The 18,166-nt window shown below is 44.5% G+C and overlaps 1 long non-coding RNA gene across 3 annotated transcripts in view; it reads right to left on the reverse strand.

Annotated features, from left to right (window-relative positions):
• LOC122676793 overlaps positions 1-18,166 on the reverse strand; it is a 102,827-nt gene that overhangs the window by 75,005 nt on the left and 9,656 nt on the right. For all 3 annotated transcript variants that reach the window (XR_006335642.1, XR_006335640.1, XR_006335641.1), the window contains exon 3: positions 1,093-1,235. This is a non-coding gene — a long non-coding RNA (uncharacterized LOC122676793). The remainder of the gene's footprint in view (positions 1-1,092; positions 1,236-18,166) is intronic.

Genomic DNA, 18,166 nt, shown 5'->3' on the forward strand with positions numbered 1-18,166 from the left:
GCTACTGGTGGAAGATGGTAAAGAATCTGCCTGCAAAGCAGGAGACAAAGGTTCAAATCCCTGGGTCAGGAAGATCCCCTGCAGAAGGGAATGGCAACCCACGCCACTATTCTTGCTGGGAAAATCCCATGAACAGAGGAGCCTGGTGGGCTGTAGTCTCTGTGGGTCACAAAGAGTCAGACACACTGAGTGACTCACACTTTCACTTTTCATGGAGGAATTATAGGTAATTTGTATTTGATTTTTTAAAATAACTCTCTGTATTGCTTAAATTGTTATAATCATCTTTCATTGCTTTTACCATTTTATTTTCTTTAAAAAGTTTCTCTATTTCCTTTCTGAATAGAAATAGCAATACTTGACAAGGTCTTTATTGTTATCAAGGAGCTTTTTGAAAGCTAAATAACCTCAGTGGAATTTATAAAATCCCTGGGAAGTTAGTATCATCTTTATATCCATTTTATAGATGCCTCAAACAGCCTGTTGTATCCAAGGTTACACAGCTACTAAATAGGCAAAATTGAGAGGCAAAGACAGATTTTTTTTTTACGTCAAAGCCCATGTACTTTCCACTCTGCCATAGCTGCTCTCTGTAGGGACTTTCAGCACTGTGTCCCCAGTTTCAATCAACAATTGTTCTCTGGCATGGCACTCCAGGGGGTGCAAAGATAAAAATCTTGCCCCTCCAGGAATTCACAATCCAGAGCAGGGGTTCACAGCCACAGGTGCTCAACAGATTCAGTCAACAGAACCAATTTTCAAACTCTTGATGTCTGGGTCAGCCTCAGACAATCTTTAAAACTCCTCAGATGATCCCAATGTGCAGCCAAGGTGAGAACAACTGGTCTACCAAGAAGCTGGCATATCCGTAAAGGCACAGATCCTGCCAGAGACAATATATATACATTCAATTATGAGAATTCACAGCCTTGTTTCCAGTCATTGCTTCTTTCCTGGCATCTTATGGGTCCTTGGCATATGGATCTCTTTGCATGGATGTCCCAGTTTAAGACTATAAATTTAAGGCTATGTACTATAAACAGCTTTTCATGTTTATTCTTAAAATTAGTTGGAAATTGCTCTTTTACTCACTTAATACAGTGTAGTTGGGCAGCGTCATGTAGCAAAGAGAATTCTAGACAAGGAACTCTGAAGACGGGTTCAGTCTTGACTCAGGCTATAAAAACTGTGGTTTGGGACAAGTCGCTTCTCCACTCTGGGCTGGGTTTCTTCCTCTATAAAATAAAAAGGGTTTAATTACATGCTGTCTTTGTTCCTCTAGCTCAAACTACCCATATAATTCTCTATCATGTAACCCTTACTAAAAAGCAGCTAGCCCAAGATAGACAATGAATTTAAAACCTATGTATTGTAGTTATCGATTGCTACATTACAAATCACCTCAAAATTTAATGGCTTAAGACGGCGGCTTACTATTTCTGATTCAGTGGATTGACTGGAAGGTTGCACTGGTCTCTCCTGGGCTCACAGGTATGGCTGCAGACAAGGGGAGTCAGCTGTAGCTGGAACTTCCAAAAGGGTCTTACTCAATTGCAAATTGGTGCTGGCTGTGGGCTGGAGAGCCTTCATCCTCTCCAGGTGACCTCTCTTCCTCCAGGGGGATAGCCTGGACTTCCTCCTAACATGATGGCCTCAAAATTCCAAGAAGGTAAGAGTAGCGTTGCATAGCCTCCTGAGGTCTAGGCTCTGGAACTCCCATGGTGTCACTTCAACCATAACTATTAGTCAAAGCAAGTCATGGGATTAGCCCAGGTCAGATAGAAAAAGAAAAAAAAAGAGGGTGGAGCAAGAGATTCCACTTCCTGATAAGAGCTAGTAATGACAGACTGCAAAGGGGTGTGGACACATGAGGTGTGGTGCATGTGTGGCTATTATTGTAATAATCGACTGTGTTATTTTTGCCTGGAGGTGCCATATAATGTAGTGGTTAAGGGCACAGTCTTTGGATTCAAACAATCTGGTTTCAAATCCTGCTGCTTCTGTTGACTTGTAACATGGGACAGGAGACTTAAATCTCTCTGTGCCTGATTCCTCATTGGTAATTTGGGAAGGATAATAACAGTGCCCTCCTCATGAGGTTGACTGTGGGGAATAAATACGATTATATCTGTAAAGCCCTGTGTAGTGTGCTCGGTCGTGTTCGGCTGACACCACACGGACTGTAGCCCACCAGGCTCCTCTGTCCATGGAATTTTCCAGACAAGAATACTGGAGTGGGTTGCCGTTTCTTTCTCCAGGGGATCTTCCCAACCCAGGCATGCATCTCCTGCATTGGTAGGCGGATTCTTTACCACTATGCCACCTGGGAAGCCCGTAAAGCCCCTAACTCATAGGAAATGTGTCCTAAAAGCTCTTTGCTCTTACTACTGGTCCTAGTTTTCTGCAGGAAGTGAGACAGCTACTTCATCCTTCAGGTCAAGGCACCAACACTTATCCCACTCCTTCCCAACATCACTGACTGCAGCCACTTGTTGTGAACCTGAGGGGTGACAACGCATTTGGTACTGGTTATCACTGAGCTTATTTGCAGGCAGCATCTCTTCCATGAAAAGCCAGCTCGGAGCACTCATCTGAAAACAAGGAGTGTGATGCATGGTCTCAGTGGGAGGAGTGTGCTTCTGGCATGAACAGCTCTTGTTCCTCAGTAGCTCCTGGCTCCTGACTGCCTGGTGGGGCACAGTTCCAGGTGAGAGAGCCCTCCGCGCCCCCAGGAACCTCAGCCTCAGCTGCACAGAGCACGTCACCACTTGCCGGCCAAGGCGCCCACCAGCACTCACCTGATTGAAGGTTGGAAGGCCCCTCGGTCACTGGTGTGGTCCAGCCTGTCGTTAAGGGCCTGATGTGCACAGGCTCCCTAAGTCAGGACTTAACCTGTGACTTGTCTTCTGGGACACACAACCTGAGCTTTCTTCAAGGCAGTTCAATAAACTAAGCTCAGTAGTCTGACTCGGAGCTTTGGAGTCAGACAGACATGGGTTCCAATTCCATACTGACACCTACAATCATCACGACTCAGGGCAAGGGGGATAACCTCACTAGTATTTCCTTAGTTGTTTCCTCTGCAAAAATCATCTACCTGGGACTTCCCTGGTGGTCCAATAGTTGAGAATCCACCTGCCAATGCAGGGGGCACAGGTCCGGGTCATTCCCTGGTCCGGGAAGATCCCACATGCCTCAGACAGCTAAGCCCATGTGCCCCAACATCGAAGCCCGCGCTCTGGAGCCCCAAGCCACAACTACTGGAGGCCGTGTGTCTAGAGCCTGTGCTTCACAACAATTCACAACAAGAGAAGGAATGCAGAGCCCGTTCGCAGAAACGAAGACCCAGCACAGCCAAATAAATACAAAACTGAAAAAACCATCTACCTTACAAGGTTGTTGTAAAGATTAGAAATATGTATACAAAGCACTCAGCTCAGACTCTGGATATCAGTAGGGTCAAAGTAAATGATTTATTCAAAGTGCCCACGAGCTCAGGGTACATAATGGGTCCTATAAAAAAAAAAAAAAAGTTACTTCCCTTTCAAGAACCAGGGTGAATCGAAGCCTGAAGCTATTCCTTTATTAATGTATTCCACAAACCACTGCAAATGTTGCAGAGAACGCAAATGTATATCCAGTTCCAAACTGGAAGCCCCATGAAAGCAGGGACCCTACCTTTTGGAAACTTGCTGTTTAAAAGGTACCTAGTACAGTGCCTGAAACACAGCGGGGGTAAAATGGGTGCTTGTTGAAGGAAAGATAACCTGGTCTCTGCCATCCCTGAGTTTGGATTTAGAGAGAAAATGAGGAATATGTATAGATAACCGTATCCAGGTTGACTGATTCAAGTGGTTAGAGAGGAATAAGGGTATGTAAGAAATTACCCCCTGCAGCGGGCTCAGGCAAGGCTTTGTGGGAAAGACACATTAGAATCAGCTTTGAGGAAAGGGAGGATTTCAAAGTGCAAATATGAGAAAGAAGACTGAGAATAAAAAGGAGGACCCGTTTAGCCCACGGCTGAAATTGAGAACTGAAGTTGGAAGTGGCTCCCTTTCTGTATGCTTGTTCTTGTTGCTATTGTTGAGTTGCTCAGGCGTGTCCAACTCTTCTGTACCCTGTGGTCTGTAGTCCCACCAGGCTCCTCTGTCCACGGGGTTTCCCAGGCAAAAATACTGCAGTGGGTTGCCATTTCCTCCTCCGGGGGATCCTACCAACCCAGGGATGGATTCTTCACCACGGAGTACCAGGGAAGCCCCTATGCATGCTTACATGTCTGTAATTCAGAAAGACCTCAGAAAACCTCTCATTATCTGAGTGAGTAGTATTCTCCCATCTCTGGGTGGCATGCCCAAATTACATTATTAAATATCTTAAAGGAACTCTTTGTATTCTGACTGGCTTAGAGACAAAAAACCTCATATATAAATCTAATGTTCCTAAAAAAAATCCCAGAAATAAAGGAAATTGGGCCTGGAATACTTTCAATGTAAAAAAAAAAAAAAAAGATATTCTTACAGAAACAAACTTAGAAAGTTTTTTAAAATTCAAGTACTCAGGATGCAAGTAAATGTCTGGCAAACAAGACTAGTTCAATAATTTCAGTTTAATAAAACAGCTGCTTTCTGAATTATAGTTGTGCATGATACAAATATGTTTTTACTCTACATGAATATCTTCTTCCTAAACTTATCCAGATTTACTGATAGGGTAAGTTAGCATTGTTGTTGTTGTTTACTGACTAAGTAGTGCCTGACTCTTTTGAGACCCCATGGACTGTAGCCCGCCAGGCTCTTCTGTCCGTGGGATTTCCCAGGCAAGAACACTGGAGTGGGTTGCCATTTCCTTTCCCAGGGAATCTTACCAACCGAGGGATCAAACCCAAGTCTCCTGCATTTGCTGGCGGATTCTTTACCACTGAGCCATTAAGGAAGCTCTAAGTTAGCATTACTTCTACTAAATATATAGAATTTTAGATTTTTTAAATTCAAATATGTTTAATCATACCAAATCATTATTCTGACCAACTTTATTTCAATAGTAATTATGTTTTCTAGTATGTTAGCTTGAAGATAATTTCCCAGATCATTAGGCAACTCTCAAAATCTTGGACAGATAGTAAGTTGACTTCATTAATAGATATTTATTAGATACTAAGATCATTTCTGAAAAGACAGAATACGGAAATGGTGTCACTAAGTATAATTTAGATTGTATACATTTGCTTCTTATTTTTATATGCTATTTGGGTCTGTTAATAAATGTGTTTATGTTTTGCCACTTTGAGAAGTTATAATAAAGGATGTGCAATGGATATAGAAAGTTGTAGAAGGTTCCTGAAAGGGGATTTAATTGTAGTCAGAGCTGGCTACATTTAATGGGTCTATTTATGAGATTTTCATTGTATTTGAGCTATTTTATACCTCTTTATAAACTGCAGACAATGGATATGCCTGACAAGACTGTCAGGCAGAGATTAACTGACTTCCTTCTTCCCCGTGGAAAAACCAGTTTTGGTACCTGGGTACCTGCAAATTGAACCAGATCCTGTTACCTTACCCAAATAGTCAGTTTTCCCCCAATTTTCAGTTCTTCCAGATTCCTTCAATATCTAGCTATAACCTTCCAAACTAACTTTTCCAATTTATCTGCCTTCTGCCTGGTGGCATCCCTAAGAACAGTAGCTTGACTGTCCATATTCTTTCTGGGACTCTTGGTTGACTTGCAGCTGGCCATTTGCCCCAGGACCTAAAGAAGGCCTGGAAGCCAGAGCTCTATTGCTTGATATAAAGCCTGAAGCACTATCCATCATGGTAGAGCATGTGTGAGCTGGAACTCTCTCTTGACAAGCCACTCTCTGGACTACTAAGGGAGGCTGGTGAAATGCTTGGGTCATGCATGCCCTCATATGAGAGGTAACCTTGACTGTGGACAGCAATTTCACCAAGACCACTGACATTCTAGCTCAAGAACTTCAAGAAACTCAAGGAGCTGTGCTGCATAACTGGATGTATTCCTCCACTGGACTGTTGGAATCCACTGGACTGGTTACACTTAGAGTGCAACTCCTGGTTCTTTAATACAAACTTTTATATCACTCTTTCCCTTTTTCACTTTAAAGTGAAAGTCACTCAGTCATGTCCGACTCTTCACAACCCTATGGACTGTATAGTCCATGGAATTCTCCAGGTCAGAATACTGGAGTGGATAGCCTTTCCCTTCTCCAGGAGGTCTTCCCAACCCAGGGATTGAACCCAGGTCTCCTGCAGTGCAGGTGGATTCTTTATCAGCTGAGCCACAGGGGAAGCCCTTTAAACATACTTCTTTTAAGACGCCTGATCCCCAGGACCCTAAAATAACCTACCTTTGCCACCACTTCTCCATAGATGGTTGAACTGGTTTTGCAAGAACAGAAGCAACAAAAAGTCCTCAAGAGACTATTTCTCAGACTCTGCTTCACTCCGTTCAGGGGTTTATAAATTACTTCTGAGTTGTTCAGTGACAAGTGATAGTCATTCATTTTTCAACAAAAGGGCAGGCAGTGTTGAACTTTACCTGAGCCCTGTGCTCTCAGAAAACGGAGCTGGCTAAGAAATTCCCCCACACATTTGTCCTCTGAAATCTCTCTTCTCTTTTGTGTTCCAAGAAATAGCTTCAGCAATGCTCTCCCATGCACTGCAAGAAGACCCATCTCTAGTCTTCTTCATGACTCTTTTAAGACTGTGGATGACCCCTTTGCTGACCTACCCTCATTAAAATCCCAGGCTCCCTTTTCCTTTCTTAGAGAACTTTCTCATTCATGAACATTCTTCCTATTGCAATAGCTTGAAAAAAATCATCTCCTTACTTGACACTCTGTTCTGTCTGTTACACTTTCCAATTTAAAAAATAAAGATATGGGAGGCTTTTTTCCTGTCTTTGGAATTGTTGTGTAAGGAGGTGATGTCTGAGACAGTGACTGCCACCTCCAACTATGGAACAAGCCTGAGGATGGAGGGGTGGGGGGCACAGTGGGGGGGATGTGGAAAGCACCTGGGTCCTTGATGACATCATTACATTACTGAAAAAGTCAATCTTCTTACTCCCCATCACTTCCAGACTTCTTGTTCCAATAAACAATATATCGTCTTATGCTTTAAGTTACTCTCTGTTGGGTATTCTGTTTTGAAGCCTCAAACACCCTAATAGAATGCTTGCAGGCTTCAGGAATAAAGAAAACTTGTGCCAGAAACCTCGAAAGATGTATGAGAAGAAATGATTGCCTGTTATATGCAGGTTATGTTGTTGTTCAGTTGCTAAAGTCATGTCTGACTCTTTTCCACCCCATGGACTGCAGCTTGCCAGGTTTCCCTGTCCTTCACCATCTCCCGGAGTTTGCTCAAACTCAAGTCCATTGAGTCAGTGATGCTATCTAATAATTTCATCTTCTGTCGTCCCCTTCTCCTCCTGCCCTCAATATTTTCTAGCATCAGGGTCTTTTCAAGTGAGTCGGCTCTTCCCATCAGGTGGCCAAAGTATTGGAGCTTCAGCTTGAGCATCAGTTCTTCCAACGAATGTTCAGGGTTGATTTCCTTTAGGATTGACTGGTTTGATCTCCTTGCTGTCCAAAAGTCTTCTCCAGCATCATAATTTGAAAGCATCAATTCTTCAGCTCTCAGCCTTCTTTATGGTCCAACTCTCACATCCATACATGACTACTGGGAAAACCATAGCTTTGACTATACAGAATTTTGTTGGCAAAGTGATGTCTCTGTCTTTTAATACGTTGTCTAGATTTGTCATAGCTTCCCGTCCAAGGAGCAAGTGTCTTTTAATTTCATGGCTGCAATCACCACCTGCAGTGACTTTGGAAGTTGTAGAGAGACTTAGTTTCCTGTGTCATTGTGAGACACTGGAGATGCAGAATCATTCCCGAGAGGCCAAAAGACACAAAAGAAGCTCTCAGATGCGAATGAAGTATGATTCAAAGGCAACCTGGATGGATAGATGACTGAGGACCTGAAGAGCTGTTGGACATCTCAGCAGATGTCAGCACAGGCATGTAACCTCACAGATCAAAGGCACTCTGTGCCTCCCCTAGCATGTACAAGGGTCTCCAGGGAAAAGTGGGCATGTTCAAACGAACTGAGATGAACTTTTACCCCCATGCAATAGCCAGACTCATGAGGTGAGGGCTTTGGGGATAACTATCTAGTGGGGTGGCCTTCATGAAGAACTCCTTCCATCTCTAGAGTTCCCAGGAGGAAACTTGGAGTCTTGGCATGGGGTGGGTGGGAGTGGGGGAGCAAGAAAGATGGGCTCCCGATCCCCTGCTGCAATTCAACCAGAGCAATCTAATTTTGTCTGCACTATATTTGTGGCTTGCAATTACAATTTCACTCAGGAAAGAATTCCAATGCTAGCAACAATTATTAGCTCTAGTCTGTGAGCTAGAGGACACATCTCAACATCTCTCTCCCATCCCCATCCTCAAGTAAACCTTGAGGGAGCAGGTATGTGGTTGGGGTTGAAAGTAGGTGTTGGGTACACAAGTTTCAGGAACCTTACTGACAAAGGTATATCTTTACTATGGGTCAGAAACAGGAGGTAGAGTGGCCCAGCTTAGCACCATATTTTGATAAAGAAATCTACTGTTACCTTCTCCCAATAAAAGAAAACTCATATCCTCAAAATTTGGCCTGGAAGGAGTACCTCGAGGGGGAGGATAGGAGTTGGACCTAGAAACTCTTCTTCTGTTCCTCTAGGTTTTAAGTATTCTCTTCCCCTTTAGATTTTCTCAACTTGTTCACTTTCCCCGTTCTCCAATAGCTCTCCAACCCTCTCAACAGAATGATGCTCCCCCAACATCTTTCTTTCTTTCTTCAAATCTTTCTACTTTCCTCTTAAAATGGCAACAAGTCAGTTTCACAGATTCTTCAGCTAAAATGGACTTTCAAAAACAACCGAGTGTTAGGGAAGAGCAAAAGAAAAACACAAGAGTATCAACTAAGTAAATGATGCAATTTTCAAAGCACAGGCTCTGATTCCACTTGAACTGGATTGTTCTCAGGGATTTCACCTCTTCCTGTTTCATACAAGCTCCGTGAATGTCAGTGAGCTAGCCATCCAAAGGGCTGACATCCCTTCCCAGATCCTCTGCCTAAGCCCTCACTTCAAAGCTCCCACCTGTTGCCCGTGGGTAATACTGGCCACCACCTAGGATCCTCTCCTAAATATCTTGACTCTTCCCATTGACAAGATCAAAAAAGATTCTCTCCCAATACCTATCTTGGCTTGGTTCTGACACATATTTTCTGCCCAGGATTGACAGGATGATTCATTCTTCAAGAGAGATTGCCCAGTACAATCTCAGTACAAACACTGGTGTGGCTTTATCCTTTCAGATCAAAGAGTCTATTGTTATCTTAATCCTTTTATAACCAGACAGGGGAAATTATACACTAGGATTCCTCTTTTTTTTTTTTTAATTTTGTATCGGAGGATAGCCGATTAACAATGTTGTGAGTTTCTGGTGGACAGCAAAGGGACTCAGCCATACATATACATGTATCCATTCTCCTCCAAACTCCCCTCCCATCCAGGCTGCCATAATAACATTGAGCAGAGTCCCATATGCTATGCAGTCGGTCCTTGTTGGTTATCCATTTTAACTATAGCAGTGTGTGCAGGTCCATCCCAAACTCCGTAACTATCCCTTTCTCCCATCCTCACCCGCCTCCCCCTGCAACCATAAGTTTGTTCTCTAAGTCTGTGAGTCTCCTTCTCTTTTGTAAATAAGTTCATTTGCCATTTCCTCCTCCAGGGGATCCTCCCGAGCCAGAAGTGTGCATTTCCTGTCTCCTGCATTGGCATGGGGACTCTTCACCATTGAGCCGCCTGGGAAGCCCAGTTCATCTGTATCATTTCTTTTTAGGTTCCCCATATAAGGGATGTCATATGATATTTAGGATTTTTAGAATTTCTTTCATGAAGAACATTGTATTTTGGCCTGAAGGTTGTTGGATATGGGGTGGAAAAGCTTGTTCTAAACACCTGGGGCCTGAAATCTATCTTAATCCCTGGACCTTAGCCTAGTTCTGTTCCTGGGCCTAGGGAACATCTTAATAGAAGAACTCGAAGTTTCAACAAGTGATCCAGGAAGTGAGGACGGGTGCCTTAGGCCGGTTACTGCATGCAGGAGGAATTTGGAGAGAACAGGAATGTCTAAAAGTGGACTTTGGTGTGACTGCTGTAAATTTTTCCTCTAACTCCTCTAAGAAATCTTTAGTCAAATCTGCAAGGCTCGTGTGCTTTGGTGTGAGGGAATTCTTTTGCACGTTGACTTTCACGCCTGGTTGGGGTCATCCTTGGTGCAACACAGGACTGGAGGAAGACAAAATCTAGACACGAATGGGCCATGAGAGAATAAGTCCTCAGGGAACAAGTGTTGGGAGAGATAGACTGTGAAACTGGAAGTGTAGGGCAAGTTTAGCCGGATGTGTAGGTCAAGGAGGCCCTCGTTGACTTCAGAGCCACAGTATGATACATTAAGCATTGTAATCCTTCACTGATCCCCAGTATCTAAAGTCCATACTCCTTGGGGGAGAGGGGCCCCTCCTCCAAATACTTTTCTTTCCTCAGATTATCTTTCCATTTTCCTTCTAAAATGGTAACAAATCTCATCCACAGATTTTTTTCTTTTTAGCTAAGACTGGAATTTTCGAAACAACTAAGGATTAGGGGACTATACATCAATTAAATGATGAAATTTCCAGACACAGGGCTCTGAGCCTTTGTATGCACGACACACAAAAATCCATTAAAATTTGGCCTCCCCAACTCTCCAATGTCATCTCTCCACCACTCCTATTGTCACGGATACTGCAGCTCTGCCACCGTTAAGAAACCTAAATGATGACCAGGTCACTAACCCAAATGATGGTCACTCCACCAGGTAGAAGTGACTACTCTTTACCCCATGTCTCACTGGAGCATCGCATTCCAAAACACTCTGTAGATATTTATTCACATGCTTTTCTTTTCCAATAGATTGTGAGTTTCTTGCCTCAGAACCTAACAAGTCCTTGTGAAGTAGTAGATTCTCAATAAATATATGTTGAATGGGAAGGACTCCAAAGCAGGATATAAAAACAGAAAAGAGAGCAGACAGACTAGGTGGGAATGACAATTCTGTCTTTTATGAGCCAGATGACTTTAGGTAGTTTTCTGAATCTCTCAGACTGTCAACTGCCTCATCTATTAACAAAGGCTACTTTGTAGAGAGAAGTCTAAAGTATGTGTAGGACCTGGCCCCTAGCAGGTATATAGCAAGTGGACCCTATTACTCAGCAGGCTGGTGGTTTTCAAGGTATTTCTTTTCTAGCAGTGTAGCTCTTTTAAAATGAAATGTTCACAGCCCTGAATAAGAGCAGAGCTGCTCTGACTTGGGGGTGCAGCCTCAGAGCCCCACCTGCTGAGCTACTTCCCCATCTTGACACAGCCACTCTTCACCCCAGAAAATCCCTGGGCCCCCAAAGTGGGGAGTAAAATCTACTGCCTTAGACCAGCATGGAAGATACACAAGTGGTAGCACGGAAGATGATTGTAAGTGACTTAAGTGAGAAAGAAAGCTCAGTCGTGTCTGACTCTTTGCGACCCCATGGACTATAGCCTACAAGGCTCCTCAGTCCATGGAATTTTCCAGGCAAGAGTACCAGAGTGGGCTGCCACTGCCTTTTCCAGGGGATCTTCCTGACCCAGGGATCGAACCTGGGTCTGCCACATTGCAGGCAGACACTTTACCCTCTGAGCCACCAGGGCAGCCCAAGTGACTTAAAGGTATAGCATTAAATAACACTGATACCTTTTAAACAGTTAGTCCCTGTCCAGTTAAATTTTTTTTCCGAATCTTTAGGGGAAAGTCTGAATCTGGAGCTAATACATTTTTAACTCCTCTCTTACTTTCTCCTAAAACTCCAATACTCAAAGACAGCAGGCTGCAGTCTCAGAATCTTCTAAGAGTACCTCACTGGAAGTTAACACTATGGATTTGTTCAGTTCCCATCTCTACCGGTATCATGCTGTTTAGGTTTGGGGAAATTATTTGACAACAAATTTGTAAAACAAAAGTAACAATGCTTAGTTAATTCATTTGTGAGTATCAGCATGTATTTATTCTAGATATATTTATTGAGAGATTTCTGTGTGCCAGTTAGCCTGGTGGAATACAGTGGTAGACCAGACAAATGATTTGGTCTTTGGAAAAGATCACATCTTTGCCCTCATGGATCTTCCACACTAGAGGTAGATATAGATCAATAAGGAGATGATTCATTGATATAGTATGCGAAGACCACTGGAGGCATCCAGCATGCTTGGGAAACACTTAAGAAGGACACCTAACTTGGACTTGGGGGTACAGTTGGTCAAAGAAGTTTTATTGGAATAAATGGCAGCTCAACTGAGTTCTGAAGACCTGTTTAGTCCAGAAAGAGAACAGGGAACAACATGTGCAAAGGACTACAGGGCAAGGGGCACGGAAATAAAATATGTTGGGTCCTGAGTATAATGTCCCAAACAGACATTATTCACAATGGCAGCAGCCTTTAGAACTGCTCTAAAGTGCTGGGTCTCCAGAATAATGAGATTTATCTCTGCACCTCAGCATGAAAGCAGTTTCTGCCACATAGTGGATGCCCAATAAGTGCTGAAAAGTGAATGACTGAATAAACAAATAAATGAGTAAATAAATGAATGAATGAATGTTAGTTATTTCTGTCTGCTTCCAGAGGCCGGTCCATGTCATGAGCCATATTCTTACTCAGGAATTACCAGAGAGTAATCCTGCAGCCTGGTTTGGACTTGGGATTTGGAAGATTTTTGTTGGGTTCAGCTGGTAACACGTGGCCTCCCTTACCTCTAACCCAGAAGGGGCTGTGCTTTTTTCTCCTATGATACAGATGCTACTAACTGAGACCCACATAGCTGTTTTTGTCTCAAGGCATTCTGTCTGAATGGCTCCAACCATCATCCCACAGAGTTAGGCAATCTGTGATATTGTAAAAACACCATGACTGCCTTATCTTCTGGGACCCCAACTGACTCTGGCTCATGGGCCAATGGAGCAGCTTAGCAGGTGAGAGATAAGGAAAGTCAGGCTAACATTAATAGGAAGGATGAACATTTATTGACCACTTTCTACTTGTCAGGCATTCTGTATGCTAAGTGCTCTATATGCCTGACCTCATTTAATCTTCACAAGGACCCTTGGAAATGGATACTGATATTATCTACATTTTACAGATGAGAAAACTGAGGCTTGGAGAGCAACCTGATGGTTTTAAGTCAGGGGTAAGCTGGGATCAAACCCCATTGGTGCAACCGAAAAGCTGGTACTCTTAACCTCAACCTCAAGCAAACAAAGCAAAACACAACTTGTACATGCTGCCCACACAGCCCACACCAACAAAATCAGGGGCATGCCAACAGAATCTGTGCCAAACTTCGTTCCTGTTGACTTTGTGAGCCTATTAGGGTACTGAATAAACACTTATTTAGCAAAATGGAGAAAAGAGAAGAAGATTGAACCAAGCGATTCCAGTCATGGAATCTTTTTTTTGTTGTTGTGAACCACATCATCTCAGACTGCACTTTATCAGTTTAATCTTTCTTAATTTGCAGTCACTAGAACAAGAGACTCAGTCTCTGATAGCAGAGAATAGCTCAGTCTCTGCCTCTGAAATTATATAAATAACATAGCCCCAGAATTCACAAGTTTTTCTTACTTTGCAGAATGAGTTCTTCTCTCCAAATCTCAACACCCAGAAGCTGGTGTGCGTGCTAAGTCATTTCAGTTGTGTCCGGGTCTTTGTAACCCTATGGACTGTAGCCCACCAGACTCCTCTGTCCATGGAATTCTCCAGGCAAGAATATTGGAGTGACTGCCATTTTCTTCTCCACGGGATCTTCCCGACCTAGGGATCAAACCCTTATCTCTTAGCTCTCCTGCACTGGCAGGCAGGTTCTTTACCTCTAGCACCGCCTGGAAGAGCAATGTAAAAACTAAGAAAATCTTTTCTTTAAACATTTGCCTTCAGATCCCCATAGGTGGTTGACCTTCAGACCCATCACTGTCCCCACTCAGAACTTTGTCCCTTTGAGATTAGTTAGGCCCTGAATATGTTCCTTCAAGATTCACCTTGAACATGGATAATTTCCATCATTTGTGGAGGGCCCTAGTGGCTCAGATGGTAAAGAATCCGCCTGCTATGCAGGAGACACGGGTTTGATCCCTGGGTTGGGAAGATCTCCTGGAAAAGGGAATGGCAACCCAATCCAGTATTTCTGCCTAGAGAATTCCATGGACAGAGGAGCCAGGTGGGCTACAGTCCATGGGGTCACACGGAGTCGGACATGACTGAGTGACTAACACCCTTACTGGCCAGGCCCTGAGCAGAGCATCTTCCATTCACTGCCTCGTGTACTTTCAGAAGCCTGCACGGGTCCTGTGCTCCTCTCCAACGGCCCTTTCATGTGACCTCCTCTTTCTAACTCTTGCATTTTTCTCACTTCTCGTTTTCAGCAGATCATCATGCTGCACGCTTTATAAACGGAGCCAATTAGACAAGATCAACTCTTCTTCCCACTCCCACCCAACCCACCGCCTCCCATTTCCCAGGCTCTATGCCATTTCTTTTCTTTTCTTTCTTAAAATGTGAACCTCTCTCTCACACACCTCCCTACACTCTCTCTGTTAGAATCTTTTCCTTCCTTAAACCCACATATCCTCCCTTGAAATCCTGATCTGTTCTTGCTTTTACCTTTTTTTCTTCTCTACTGAGAAAAAGTTCTCAGATTCTCTTTCTCCCCTACTTTTCAGTCCTCTGTGGTCTGCCTTCAATTCCCACTGGCCCATCAAAATGTATTTGGCAAGGGTCACATGGGACCTCCCCGTTGCCAAGCCTGTGGGTGAGATGTTTGAAACTGTCCTATTGGGCATCTTCAGAATACTGAACACTCAATCATTCTTCATTCTAACAACCTCCTGGCTAACCTGACTTAGCGACTGCACTCTCTTTATTTCTCTGATCCTGCTGTCTCAGGTTCCGTGTCACTCTCTCATGGCCCTTGTTTTGGCCTCTCACACCTTCTCAGTGGAGTTACTGGCTTCACCTCCACGAGGCCTGAGAGACGCGTGGCAAGCCGGTGGTGGGGCATGGGTTCCTCATCAATGAACCGAATCAGGCAGCTCGCGGGGAATCCCTGAGGCCCGGTGGCGATTCCTGGACCCATAATCAGCCTCCCTGCTGGCTTGTTCTCTCTTTGCAGGTGGAGAGGAAGAAGTCAGGCCGAGGCTCTGATGAGCACGACTACAGACCCCATTATCTAATCTCAGTGGGGCCTCGGTGCCACTCAGACAGCCTCCTTGATCCTGGCCGACTCCCTATCACACTCCTCCAGCGCATTTTCCAACTGTTCCCATTTTTCTTAAACCCCCAACCCCCTCCAGCCCCTCTGCCCACAGCTCCTGCTTTGCTTAGAAGACAGGTCCTTGACTTCCTTCTTCTTCCATGAAAAACCTCCTTGTTTCAGGGCTTGCCTGGTGGCTCAGTGGTAAAGAATCTGCCTATCAATGGAAGAGACAGGGGTTGGATCCCTGATCTGGGAGGATCCCAACCACCACGGAGCGACTAAGCCCGCCAACTCTTTGCAACCACCTGGACCATAGCCCACCAGGCTTCTCTGTCCATGGATTCTCCAGGCAAGAATGCTAGAAATTTCCTCCTCCATTTCCTCCTCCAGGGGATCTTGCCAACCCAGGGACCGACCCCCCCATCTCCTGCAGCCCCTGCACTGGCAGGTGGGCTCTTTACCACTGAGCCACCTGGGAAGCCCAGCGAAGCCCGCGGGCCACGTCTGCTGAGCCTGTGCTCACGAGCCCGCGTGCCCCAGAGCCTGTGCTCTGCAACCCAGGAGCCCATTGCGATGAGAAGCCAGCATACCGCAACCAGAGGGTGGCCCCGCTCTCCAAAGCTAGAGAAAAGCTGGTGGGGCAACAGAGACCCAACACAGCCATAAATAAGTAATTTATAAAGTTATTTAAAAATCCCCTGACCTGGGAGGATCCTACGTGCTGCAGAGCAACTAAGTCCATGAGCCACAACTACCCAGCCTGAGCTCTAAAGCCTGGAAGCCGCAACTCTGAGCCCACGTGTCTCAGAGTCCGTGCTCCGTAAAAAGAGAAGGCGCCACAATGAGAAGCCCGTGTTCCGCAACAGAGAGCAGACCCCGCACTCCGCAACTCAGGCAGCAACGAAGACCCAACACAGCCAAAAATTACACACAAAAAAACCCCCACAAACTTACTGCTTCTTCTGAGTCTCTCCTCCCTCTTCTCTGCCCCTCAGGGACCCCCACGCCCTGGATTGGATGAGGTATCCTCCGCCCACCAGTCCTAGAGATCGTCTCCAGGAATTTCCCCCTGGTTCCTGCACCTTCTTCAGCTCCCCAGGCTCATCACCTCAGCTTAAAAAGAGATTCCAGTGTTTCCCACACAAATAAATACGAAAACAAACATCCTTTTTCTCAACATGCTTCACTCAAAACACCATCCTACCCTTCTCTCTAATGGCTGCTTCCTCCCCACACCTCTTCCACTTATAGATTTGGATTACATCAGGAATCTCCGTTCACAGCAGAATAGTTAGAAACTGCACACAAGGAAAAAGTGTAGGGGGGGAGAAAGCTATTATCACAACCCCCCAACAATGACTCTATTATTACCCTGAGTACAACTTCCAAACTTCTTTCCATGCATATGTGTATGTACATAAGGTTAAAAAAAAAACAGATTTTAAAACAAAGATAAAATCATATTCTATGTTGTGTTCTGTGACTTGCTTATTTCACAGAGTACTTGGAGTGTCTTTTCGCTGAGCTTAGCCAGATAATTCAGGATCATCTCCATCTCAAGATTCTTAACCCCACCTGCTAGATCCTTTTGGCCATGTAAGGTAACATATTCACAGGCTCTAAGGATTAGCCTGTGGACTTCTCTGGGGGAGGGGGACATTATTCTGCCCACCCTAAATAGTCAGGAGCCCAAAGACATGAGAGGGGTCACAGTGATTGGTGGGATTTCAGCACAGGGAACAGCAGCATTCTGATGAGACCTCAGTCTTGTCTCATCACACAAAGTCTCCATGCCCATAAGTAGAGATCTTCACTGTCTCTTAAAGAAACAAACTCACAGTTATAACGGTACCTCTTTTTCGGTCCATTCCGTCTTCCTTCTTTGTGGAAGTCACCTTTCTCCCCATCAGCACATGATTCTGGTAGGTTTGTCATGGAAGGCACCATGCTCTGGGCAGACCAATCACAGTACTCCACGCCTTTGGGGGCAGCAGCTGAAGGATGGGTAAGCGCTGTAAACAGCGCCTGTAAGATTCTTGGGGGAAGTGGCCTGGTCTGGATGCTGGGACAAGAAAGTTTTCTCTCTCATGGAGATGGTGAGCTCTAGAAACGCTGGATCCAAGGGAGGCCGTCCTTCCCATCATGGAGACAGATCCTGTCTAAGAATGAAGCCATTCCAGAGGAGAGGAGAGAGACATCGGGGTAAGCAGGGGGTGAGAGATCTTAAGACCAAAGGACATCAAATACGAGCATTTGGTTCCAGACCTGCCTAAAGCCAGACAATTTCTGAACTCTTCAATTGCATGAGCCAATAAATTCATTATATCTTTCTTTGCTCGAACTTTGAACTAGTTTGATTCAGGTTTCTGTTACTTAAAATAAAGAATCCTTACTAATATAATACTATTCCACAAATGGATTCATTAAATCAAACTAACCAAATACTTTAATGGTGGTTTCCAATTTGTACTACTACTAGTTTAACTAGACCATAGTTAACATCCTTGTACATCTATCCCTATGCATATACCATTATTTAGAAAACATCTGGGGACTTCCCTGGTGGTCTAGTGATGACGACCTCATGTTCCCAGTGCAGGGGGCCTGGGTTTGATTAGGGAACTGGATCCCACAGGCCGAAACTAAGGATGCCCCGTGCTGCACCTAAGACCTGGTGCAGCCAAATAAACAAAGCATAAGAAACGAAAAGAAAACATTCAAGGAAATACAATTAGAGTGTTGTGCTGGGCGAAAAGTTTGTTCGGGTTTTCCGAAC

The sequence above is a fragment of the Cervus elaphus genome, chromosome 2 (genome assembly GCF_910594005.1).
Source record: "Cervus elaphus chromosome 2, mCerEla1.1, whole genome shotgun sequence".
NCBI classification, from domain to species: domain Eukaryota; kingdom Metazoa; phylum Chordata; class Mammalia; order Artiodactyla; family Cervidae; genus Cervus; species Cervus elaphus.